Source organism: Ovis aries, chromosome 15, assembly GCF_016772045.2.
Source record: "Ovis aries strain OAR_USU_Benz2616 breed Rambouillet chromosome 15, ARS-UI_Ramb_v3.0, whole genome shotgun sequence".
NCBI lineage: Eukaryota > Metazoa > Chordata > Mammalia > Artiodactyla > Bovidae > Ovis > Ovis aries.
Window position 1 is genome coordinate 5,663,240 of NC_056068.1, and position 12,514 is coordinate 5,675,753.

A 12,514-nucleotide genomic window follows, 5' to 3' on the forward strand; every position below is an offset into this window, starting at 1 on the left:
GAAACACTGTTGATGGGAGTTAATGAGAGTATAGGATAAAAACCATTACCACATCCTGCTAGTAGACATGTAAACTGTTGCAATGTAGCTGATGGGCAATTAAAATACATACAGCTTATGATTCAGTGAAGACCATGTCCAGAAATTTATCCTAAGGATTTATTTGCCTATATACATATGTGTTCCATGTCTAGTTCTAACTGTTGCTTCCTCACCTGCATATAGGTTTCTCAAGAGGCAGGTCAGATGGTCTGGTATGCCCATCTCTTGAAGAATTTTCCACAATTAATTGTGATCCACACAGTCAAAGGCTTTAGCATAGTCAATGAAACAGAAATAGATGTTTATATGCAGGTCAGGAAGCAACAGTTAGAACTGGACATGGAACAACAGACTGGTTCCAAATAGGAAAAGGAGAACATCAAGGCTGTATGTTGTCACCCTGCTTATTTAACTTACAAGCAGAGTACATCATGAGAAATGCTGGGCTGGAAGAACCACAAGCTGGAATCAAGATTGCAGGGAGAAATATCAATAACCTCAGATATGCAGATGACACCACCCTTATGGCAAAAAGTGAGGAGGAACTAAAAAGCCTCTTGATGAAAGTAAAAGAGGAGAGTGAAAAAGTTGGCTTAAAGCTCAACATCCAGAAAACGAAGATCATGGCATCTGGTCCCATCACTTCATGGAAAATAGATGGGGAAACAGTGGAAACAGTGTCAGACTTTATTTTTGGGGGCTCCAAAATCACTGCAGATGGTGATTGCAGCCATGAAATTAAAAGACGCTTACTCCTTGGAAGGAAAGTTATGACCAACCTAGACAGCATATTCAAAAGCAGAGACATTACTTTGCCAACAAAGGTCCGTCTAGTCAAGGCTATGGTTTTTCCTGTGGTCATGTATGGATGTGAGAGTTGGACTGTGAAGAAAGCTAAGCACCAAAGAACTGATGCTTTTGAACTGTGGTGTTGGAGAAGACTGAGAGTCCCTTGGACTGCAAGGAGATCCAACCAGTCCATTCTAAAGGAGATCAGCCCTTGGTGTTCATTGGAAGGACTGATGCTAAAGGTGAAACTCCAGTACTTTGGCCACCTCATACAAAGAGCTGACTCATTGGAAAAGACTCTGATGCTGGGAGGGATTGGGGGCAGGAGAAGGGGACGACAGAGAATGAGATGGTTGAATGACATCACTGACTCGATGGACATGAGTTTGAGTGAATTCCAGGAGTTGGTGATGGACAGGGAAGCCTGGCATGCTGTGATTCATGGAGTCACAAAGAGTTGGACACGACTGAGGGACTGAACGGAACTGAACTGATACATATGTGTGTATGTGCACATATACACAAGGTTGAGTTTCCCCAGAAAATCACTGTGGCCATGCTTTTAGTAAATTATTAGAAATAATCAATATGAATAAAGGACCAATTAAATAAATCACTATACATCAGTACAACTGAATACAATGCAACCACTAAAAAGACTAAAATATAACATACCATTGATATTAAAAGATATCTAAGAACTTCATCAAAATTTAAAACCTTTGCCCCATGAAGGGCCCTTTGAAGATGACAGAGAAACAAGCCACATTCAGAATACCCTGGACCCCATAGCCAGCCATATAAAGAACTAGCCCCTATCCACCATCAGGCACAAAATCAGGGCCCTGCAGCCAGAGACCTCAAGAAATGGCTTGATCTACCAGCTGGGTGGCACCAGATCTCAGACAAACCACCCCAGGATCCAGCTGTACTTTCCAGTGGGCCAACACCAGCTTTGGAACACCCTAGACCCCACAGCCAGCAGTGTCAGGAACCAGCCCCACCTACCAGTAGGCCAACACTAGAACTGAGATACCTGACCTTGCAACCACCCACCCCAGAACCCAGCCCCACCCACCAGTGGGCGATCACCAGCCTGAGACCCCAGGTTTCTACAGTCAGCTGCCTCATGATGTGGCCCCACCCACCACCAGCCAGCAGCCTCCTCAGGCCAGGGGCCAGTGGTGCCTACAAGACTTAACATAGTAATCAGCCCTCAACAAGAGAAAGATTCAGAGTTCACATAGAAGGCACCCTTAGAACATATAGTTCTGGTGACCAGAGAGGAGTGCATTTCTGGGATGCATAGGATGTCTCATACCAAAGGCCACTTCTCCAAGATTGAGAAATCTAACCAATCTACCAAATACACAGAAATAAGATTAGCAAATCAGGCAAAATGAAGCAACAGAGGAACATGTTCCAAATGGAAGAACAAGATAAAATCCCAGGAGAAGAACTAAATGAAGTGGCGATAAGCGATCTACCCAATAAAGAGATCAAAGTACTGGCCATAGAGATGACCAAAGAAGTTGAGAGAAGAATGGATGAACAGAACAGAAAAGTTAGAATAAGAACCAGAGATGCAGAATACAATAAATGAGATAAAAATTACACTAGACAGAATAAATAGATTATACAGAGGAATGAATCACTGAGCTAGAAGACAGAGTAATGGAAATCACTGATGTTAAACAGAAAAGTGAAAAGATAAGAGAAATGAGGACCATTTAAAAGACCTCTGAGACAATAAAGAGTAACTTTTTAAATACTAGCATTTGCATTATAGGGGTCCTAGAAGGAAAGAGTGAGAAAGAGGCAGAGAATATTTGAAGACATAGTTGAAGACATTGAAGACAAGATACACTATATTTTAAATGCCAAAAATTAAAGATAAAGAGAGATTATTAAAAGCAGCAAGGGAAAAGCAATAAGTTATGAAAAAGGAAACTTTCATAAGGCTAAGAGCTGACTTTTCTGAAGAAATCCTGAGGCCAGAAAAAAGTGGCACAATATATTTAATGTGATGAAAGGAAAAACCTACAACCAGGAGTATTCTATTCAGCAAGGCTTTCATTCAGATTTGATGGAAGAGATCAAAGATTTACAGACAAGCAACAGCTTAAAGGGTTCCACTCCACCAAACTAGCTTGACAAAAAATGTTAAACTTATCTAAGTGAAAAAGAAAAGGCCATTACTAGAAACATGAAAATTACAAAATAAAAAGCTCATGGATATAGGCAACTATATAGTAAAAATGGTAAATCAGCCATGTACCAAGTTAGTAGGAATGTTAAAGACAAAAGCAGTAAAATTAGCTACATCCACAATAAGTAGCTAAAAGATATACACAAAAAAACAATGTAAAATATGATGTCAATAAAGTAATTGGGGTGAAGGGAGGAAAAAATGTCTAAATGTGTTTGAAACTAAAGATCAGGAACTTAAAATAATCATCCATTACCAAAAATCTATAATAGGTACACATATACACACACAAAAAGGAATCTAAACACAACACTAAAGATAGTCATCAAATAACAAAGGAAGAAAACTAAAACAGAACGACCAAAAAGAACTAGAAGACAACCCCCAATTAACAAACTGGAAATAAGAACATACATCTTAATAACTACTTTAAATTTAAATGGAACAGCACTCCATAACAAACATAGGATGGTTGGATGGATATAGAAAAAGACTCATACATATGATGCCTACAATAGAGTCACTTCAGACCTAAAGATTCACACAGATTAAAAGAGGATGGGTTAAGGTATCTTTTGAAAATGGAAATAAAAAGAAAGATAGGGTAGCAAGACATATCCAACAAAATAGACTTTAAAATAAAGACTGCAATAAGAGACAAAGAAAAACATTACAAAATGATCAAGGGGTCAATCTAAGAAGAAGATATAACAATTTAAAATATATATGCATGAAACAAAGGAGTGCCTAAATACATAAAGTAAATATTAACAGACACAAAAGGAGAAATTGACAGTAACACAATAATAGTCGAAGACTAACACCCCACTTACATCACTGGAAAGTTCATCCAGACAGAAAAGCAATAAGGAATCACTGGCCTGAAGGGACACATTAGACTAAATGAACTTAACAGATACATAAAGGACATTCCATCCAAGAACAGCAGAATACATATTCTTTTCAAGTGCACATGGAATATTCTCCAGGATGATCAGATGCTAGGCCACTCAACAAGTCTGAGTAAATTTTAAAAGCCTGAAGTCATATTAAGGATATTTTCCAATCACAATGCTGTGAGACTAGAAACCAACTACTCAGGGGGAAAAAAAAAAAAAAAAAAAACCTGCAAAATACAGAAGCAAAACTTATGGTCCACTGCTGAAATCAAAGAACAAATTTTAAAAATACCTGGAGGCAAATGCAAACAAAAGCACAACTTTACAAACTCTATGGGATAGAGAAAAAGAAGTTCTAAGAGGGAAGTTTATAGCAATACAAGCCTACCTCATGAAACAAGAAAAATCTCAAATAAACAACTTAATCTTGTGCCTAAAGCAACTAGAGAAAGAGCAAACAAAACCCAAAGTTAGTAGAAGGAAAGAAATCATAAAGCCCAGAGCAGAAATAAATGAAATAGTGACTAAACTATAATCGAAAAGACAAATGAAACTAAGATATGGTTTTCAAATAAAAGAAAGATAAAAATTGGTAACAGACACAAGACACAAGAAATGAAGACAAGCTCCTCTTGGAAACAATATGCCAATAAAATGGACAAACTAGAAGAAATGGACAAATTCCTAGCAATGTATAATATCTCAAGATTGAATCAGGAAGAAATGGAAAATATAAACAGACCAGCTACCAGTAATGAAATTGAACCAGTAAAAAACAAACAAAATTTCCAAAAAAGAAAAGTCCAGGACCAGATGGCTTCACAGGTGAATTCTACCAAACATTTACAGAAGAGTTAAACCTAACCTTTTCAAACTATTCCAAAAAATTAAAGTGGAAGAAATGTTTCTAAACTCATTCTACAAGGCAAGCATAATCCTAATACCAAAATCAGACAAAGATATGACCAAAAAAGGAAATTTCAAGTCAATATCACTGATAAACATAGATGCAAAAATCCTCAACAAAACATTAGGAAACAGAATTCAATAATAATATTAAAAGGATCATACATGATGATATAGTGGGATTTATCCCAGGGATATAAGGATGGTTCAACATTCACAAATCAATCAGTATGATACACTACATTAACAAATTGAAGAAAAAATAAATATATGATCATCTCAATAGCTTCAGAAAATGCTCTTACAAAATTCAACACCTTTATATGATAAAAATTCTCAGCAAAAATAGACACATAGATCAACAAAATAGAGATTCCAGAAATGAACCACACAATTAATCTATGACAAAGGAGGCAGTAATATGCAATAGGAAAAAGAAAGCCTCTTCAATCAATTTTGGGAAAACGAACTGCTGCAAGCAAAAGAATCAAACTGGACTACTCTCTCACATCATGCACAGAAATTAATTCAAAATGGATTAAAGACTTAAATGTAAAACTTGAAACAATAAAACTTCTAGAAGAAAACCTAGGTTATAAGCTCTTTGATATTGGTCTTGGCAATAGTTCTTGTGATATGTCTCCTCAGACAAGGGAAACAAAAGCAAAAATATACAAATGGGACTACATCAAATTAAAAAGCTTTTGCACAGTGAAGGAAACTATTGACAGAAACAAAAAGGCCACCTACTGAGTGGGAGAAGATATTTGCAAACAATATATCTGAAAAGGGTTTAATATCCATAATATGGGCTTCCCTGGTGCCTCAGCTGGTAAAGAATCCACCAGCAATGCAAGAGACCTGGATTCAATCCCTGTATTGCGAAGATGCCCTGGAGAAGGGAATAGCTACCCATTCCAGTATTCTGGCCTAGAGAATTCCATGGACCATATAGTCCATTGTGTTGCAAAGAGTCGGACATGACTGAGCGACATTCACTTATCTCGCTTATCCATAATATGCAGAGAATTCATGCAATTCAACATCAAAAAAGCAGGTAAACCAAATAAAAATGGGCAGATCTAAAGAGACATTTTTTCCAAAGAAGATATAGAGCTGACCCACAAACAAATTAAAAGATGCTCAACATCACTAAACATCAGGAAAATGCAAATCAAAACCAAAGTGATCTTTGTGATCATTTGAATTGTATAGAATATTGAATTACTATGTTGTGTAACAGGAACTAACATAGTGATGCAGATCAATTATACTTCAAAAACAAATAAACTCATAGAAAACAAGATCAAATTTATTGTTATCAGACATGGGTATTGGGGGAGGTAGACCTGGGATGAAAGCTGTTAAAAAATACAAACTTATAGTTATAAGATAAATAAGTGCTAGAGGTGTAAGGTATAACATAATAAATATAATTAACACTACTGTATGTTATAGATGAAAGCTAAGAAACCTAAGCTCTCATTTTGGTTTTTTAAATTTTGTATCTATGTAAGATGATGATCAACTATTACTACATATAAGATGGTGGAAACGAAACAGTGTGATAATCATTTAATGATATATGTAAGTCAAATAAGTCAAGTCATTATGCTGTACACTTTAAACTTACATAGTGCTGTATGTCAATTATATCTCAATATAACTGAAAAAAAGTGAGAAAAAGTAATTTTTAAAATTGCTAAATAAACAAGCTATAGACTGGGAAAAATATTTGCAAGCCATATATCTGAAAAAGGCATTTGAAAAATGCCAATTAAAAATGGGCAAAAGACATTAAGACACTTCCTCTCATTTGAAAAACTCCAATTAAGAAATGAGCAAAAAACATTAAGTCTGGAGACCCCACCTCCCATGGGCCTCCATTCTTGAGTGACTGAGTGATGTTGCTCAGTCGTGTCCGACTCTTTGTGACCCCATGGACTGTAGCCTACCACGCTCCTCCATCCATGGGATTTTCCAGGCAAGAGTACTGGAGTGGGTTGCCATTTTATTCTCCAGAGGATCTTCCTGACCCCAGTCTTCCTTATTGTAGGCAGATGCTCTACCATCTGAGCTACCAGGGAAGCCCAAGAATACTGGAGTGGGTTGTCATTCCCTTCTCCAGGAGATCTTCCCAACCCAGGGACTGAACACGGGTCTCCCATACTACAGGCAGATGCTTTACTATCTGAGCCACCAGGGAGTCATGGTTCTTGGTAGGACACAAAAGGGAATCTATAACCACTGTAAGAAAATTTATTGAAGATAAGGAAAGAAAGAACAGAAAGAACACCTCAGGATAGAGGTTGGTCAGGCCAAGAGACATCATGGCCGGGGGTACAAAATTTTTAAGGCAAAGTCATTTGCATAATCCAGGGGTTGTTGACTGGCAGTCTTCATTGACAGTTGCAGGTTATATAAGAAGATGCTCTACCATGCATATCCTTCCCATAATTCAGTCTGTTATAATTAGATGCATGTATTCATGGAATATTTTTAAACAGTTAATGAGTCCAATGGGCTTCCCTTGTGCCTCAGCTGGTAAAGAATCCACCTGTACTGCAGGAGACCTGGGTTTGGTCCCTGAGTTGGGAAGATCCCCTGGAGAAGGGAAAGGCTATCCACTCCAGTATTCTGGCCTGGAGTATTAAAAAGCAGAGACATTACTTTGCCAGCAAAGGTCCGTCTAGTCAAAGCGATGTTTTTTTGAGTAGTTATGTATGGATGTGAGAGTTGGACCATAAAGAAAGCTGAGCACCGAAGAACTGATGCTTTTGAACTGCGGTGTTGGAGAACAGTCCCTTGGACTACAAGGAGATCAAACCAGTCCATCCTAAAGGAGATCAGTCCTGAATATTCACTGGAAGGACTGATGCTGAAGCTGAAATTCCAATGCTTTGGCCACCTGAAGCGAAGAACTGCCTCACTGGAAAAGACCCTGATGCTGGGAAAAATTGAGAGCAGGAGGAGAAGGGGGCAACAGAGGATAAGATGGTTAGATGGCATCACCGACTCGATGGGCGTGAGTTTGAGCAAGCTCCGGGAGTTGGTGATGGGCAGGGAGGCTGCAGTCCACGGGATCTCAAAGAGTCGACACGACTGAGCAACTGAACTGAGCTGAATGCATCCAGTGGCACCAAAGGTTACCTGAGTGCCTGATAGTGTGAGATGCGCGCATGTGCTAGAGCAGGGAAGTCCCACCAGTGGCCCAGTGGGGAATGTTTCTAGCCCCCTGACTATTTTGGAGTACTGAGGGGCGTATTTGGAGTGGGCCTGGTGAATTGCTTGGTGGGATTAGGCAACCATTGAATATTTAGCTGAAGGGGCTGCCTCTCACTGCTGTTGGCTGCCTTCCTGTCTAACAAGACCACAGTGATATATCACTGCATCTATTAGGACAGCTAAAATGAAAAACAGTGACAATACCAAATGTTGGCAATATGGAGAAAATGACCTCATATATTGCTAGTGGAAATGTAAAATGGTACACTTGGGAAATCGGTATGGTAGTATTTTTAAACAAAACGTACATTTATACAACACAGCCATTTCACTTCCAAGCATTTGTATCAGAGAATGAAAACCTAGATTCACCTGAAACCAATAAATAATTGTTATAGCAGTTCTAAGTTTTTTAATTGAAGTACAATTGACATAGTTTCAGGCATATAATATAATGATTTGGTATCTGCATATACTGCAAAACGATCACCACAATAAGTCTGATAAAAACCTGTCACCATAGATGGTTACAATTTTCTTATTGTGATGAGAACCTTTAAGATTTACTCTCAGCAACTCTAAAATATGTACTATAGTATTATTACCTATAGTTACCATCTGCGCATTATACCCCCTAGGACTTACTTATTTTACAGCTGGGAGTTTGTACATTTTTACCCTCTCCATTCATTTCATCTACTCCCTACTCCCTTGAGTCTGGTAACTATCCAACTGTTCTCTGTTAGTCAGCTGTATCTCTGAGCTCAGTTTTTTTGTTGTTGTTTTAGATTCTACATGAGTATTACGGCAGCTTTATTTGTAATAGGCAGAAAGAGAAACAAACAAAATGTACCTCAGTAGGTGAATGGTGAATGGCTAGTGTAAACTGTAGCACACCTATGTTAGGGAAAGCGCACTGACTGAAACTGTCCACCCTGGCCAGATGCCATAGCAACCATTTGAATGAATTGTTTTACAATAGGAGGTCCTGATAAGGAACACGGAACTAATAAGCCACCACCAACAGGGAGAGTTCAGGAAAGTTCAAAAAGTGACACCACATGTCCAACCACCTCCCAGAATCCTTCTTGCTGGCATCCATCTTGTCTGAACAAGGCGTGCACCACCAGGAAGGACTCTGAGTCAGAATGATTGGCTAAAAACAACCTGGAAACTAACCCCATCACCATAAAACCAGACTGCCAGAGCACTTCTTCTGGGTTCCCCTAGCCTACTGCTCTCCACCTGGGCACCCCTTCCCGATAAAATCTCTTGCTTTGCCAGCACCCGTGTCTTCTCGAACAATTCATTTCCAAGTGTTAGACAAGAGTCCACTTTCAGGCCCTGGAAGGGGTCCCCCTTCCTGCAGTACCTATATTGTGAAAATAAAAAGAATTAATTAACTCAGCAATTGGAATGAACTACTACTACACACAGAATTTGGATAGATTCAGAAAGACTTTATGCTAACTGAATTCTTCCTTTCTTATGTACCTCCACTATATTGGGACAATTCTGTTTCCTTGTTTCCTTCTTGCATCCCCCAGCTCCTCGGCAATCACTGTGGCAAGGGGCAGCATCCGATGGATCGAAGTTTTGGGAGCCCTCATTCACATCTGGAGAACAAAAATCACTGATGGCTGTGACATTTCTTACTAATATGGCAGGACATAGTTTCATTTCACATTTTAAAATGCTGTTAAGCCCATCAAATATATGACAGCACATCTCTTAAAACACTTCTAAATTACTCAGTGATCAACAACCCAGATACCTAATGGGCCAGGCAGGTAAGATGTTTATTAGGCCATGCGTGGTATTTAGGAAATGGCTGAGACTGTGACAAACTGGGAAGAGCTCCAAGACAAAGCACTCAAATGCAAATATTTATATGACTCAGCCTGGGCCAGACAAAACACAGCAATGTCCTGCCAGCAGTTAGGAGCAACCCAAGCTCATCTGCCTGCTGTGGCATCCTGTTTCACTGCAGACGAGTCCTATTACCAGAAACGCCTTTATGCTGAGCTGATATTTATCTGTGGCAATTTCTCCCTATGAGCTCTAGTTCTGAGCATTTCCTTCACATGAGAAGTGTGGACCTGATTTCAGAGTACATTAACTGGACTTGGCATGCAGTTAAGAACTAGTTCCTTCGTTAAGTGCCCAGAGATGCCTACACGTAGGCAATGTTTGTCCTCACACAAACCAGGGTAAATGCAAACTCTGTCATTTAACAGATCTAAGACATTGAAAATGTGATTTAATCTTTAGATATCTTCCTATTCAAAATGAGGATAATAATAATGGCCAATTTGCAGAGTTACTGTGAGGATCAAAGATGGAATCATTAAAATGCCAAGTAGATGTCAAGGAAAATGCTTCTGTCAGAAAATGATTGTGACAGAGGACACGCTGGGGCTTATTGCTCAACTTTCTTGGATTTTGTGAGTGGAAAATATGCAGATTTTCAGAATAATTGCATAGCCAAGGATCCAAGGTTGAGCTTCCTCTCTTCCCAATCTACCAGGCTCGTTTCCTCATTTTGCCACTAGATGGCAATTGCTCCCCAGAGCATTTGAGCTCCAAGGATGTAAACTCTCCAAAGCTTCCCAGAGGCTTTCTTTGATGTTACAAATCAGGCCTAGAGCTGCACCAAGTAACAGGGAGGGCTTGTAAAGAAAATTTGTTTTACCCAATAATTAAGAAATCCAGGGCCCTTTCCTGAAATTGAACCGGGGAAGGGGTGATGGTCCAGAAGAGCCACGTGTGACTCCCTCACTCCCTCAGCCAGCCTGGGTTTGCTCCTGCCGCACACAAGGCCTTTGCACTTGCTGGCCCACCCTCCTAGACCCTCTCCCCAATGCATTTGGACAGCATGCCCCGTTATGCCTTTACTTGCTAGCTCGCAGCCCCCTTACCGTAAGTCCCAGGACAGCTGGGGCTGTGTCCTGTTCCCTAGACCATCCCCAACCTCAATAACTGTGCCCACTACATAATAATAAACATTCGCTCGATAAATACTTGTCAAACGAGAGTTAAAGAGTACCCAAGTTTTCAAACGTTGCTCTTCCACTAGCTGAAAAAACACTCTTTCTCTTTTCCTTACGAAGGCAAATCCAGGTGCCAGAGAATGAGAGAGACACTCCAAACAGTCCGGAACTGGGTGTGGCAATGGTCCCCACCCCCCAGTGATGGAAATCACATCTCATCTCCGACGTATACCTTGAGTCTCCAGTGACAACAGTAAGGCTAATAAACTAACCTGAGATACTGGGGGAAAGTCAGGAATGATGCTTTTCTTTCCGTATCAGTAAACATGGCTTCTAATATAATAGTCATTGTGGAGAAAAAGCTGTTGCCAAAATCTCAGATTCCTTTCTTTGGTTCGTGCCTCAAACTCAAATTAATTCATCCTCTCCTTCCACAGTCTATCCCTGATGATGGCGTCATAGCTGCAGGACTCTGGTCATTGCTCTCCCTGGAACCCACAGGTGGTCATCACCCTCTAATGATCCTGCCTAAACCTAGCCTTGATATCCCCTTCTCCATCCTTCCCTGGGCTGTCACAAAAGACTATTTGATAAAATGCACAGCGTGGACTATGACCCACTCAAAACCATCAATGGACGCTTTTCGTTTCATCTCGTTTGTTAAACCTTTTCTCTCCCTGCCTCTCTGAGTAGAAATGAACCTCTGTTCCACGAGTTTCCACTAGTCTCATGTAGATTTTTCTCAAAGCATCTATCCCCGTTTATTGCAGTGAATTTTTATCTGCTGCTTTTCACTAGAATAACATAAAAGCTGGACCATAGTTTACTCATTTGTTTGCTGTTTTTTATGCCCAGCACCTAAAAATGTATCTGGAGCATTTTGATGCCCACAATTGTTCCCCATTACCTACCAAATAAATTCCAACCTCATGTCCTATATCATTCAAGGTGAACAGAACGTCCCTTGGTGACTTCCCCACATGTCCCAGCCACTCCCAGGCAGGTTGAACGCCCTGTGTCCATGCTAGCACCTATCAGTGCCCCAGAGGGAGGCCTCTGATAAACTTGAGTGTATGATGGTAGATCTTACACCTGGTGGGATCTAGAGCCAGAATGTGTGCTAAGTCGCTTCAGTCGTGTCCAACTCTTTGTGACCCTGTGGACCATAGCCCACCAAGCTCCTCTGTCCATGGGATTCTCCAGGCAAGAATACTGGAGTGGGCTGCCATGCCCTCCTTCAGGGGATCTTCCCAACCCAGACTGCTTGGGTTCAAATCTCCCTTTCACAATTTACTGACTATGTGACTTGGAAAAGTATTCCATTACCTCTATGGGCCTCTCTTCATCGGCAAAAAGGTGCTAATGTTAGTATGTTTCCCATAAGGCTTTTTTGGGGGGGTGGGGGGGTAGTTTTGAGGATTTGATTAATATATGTGTGGAGAAGGGATAGGCTA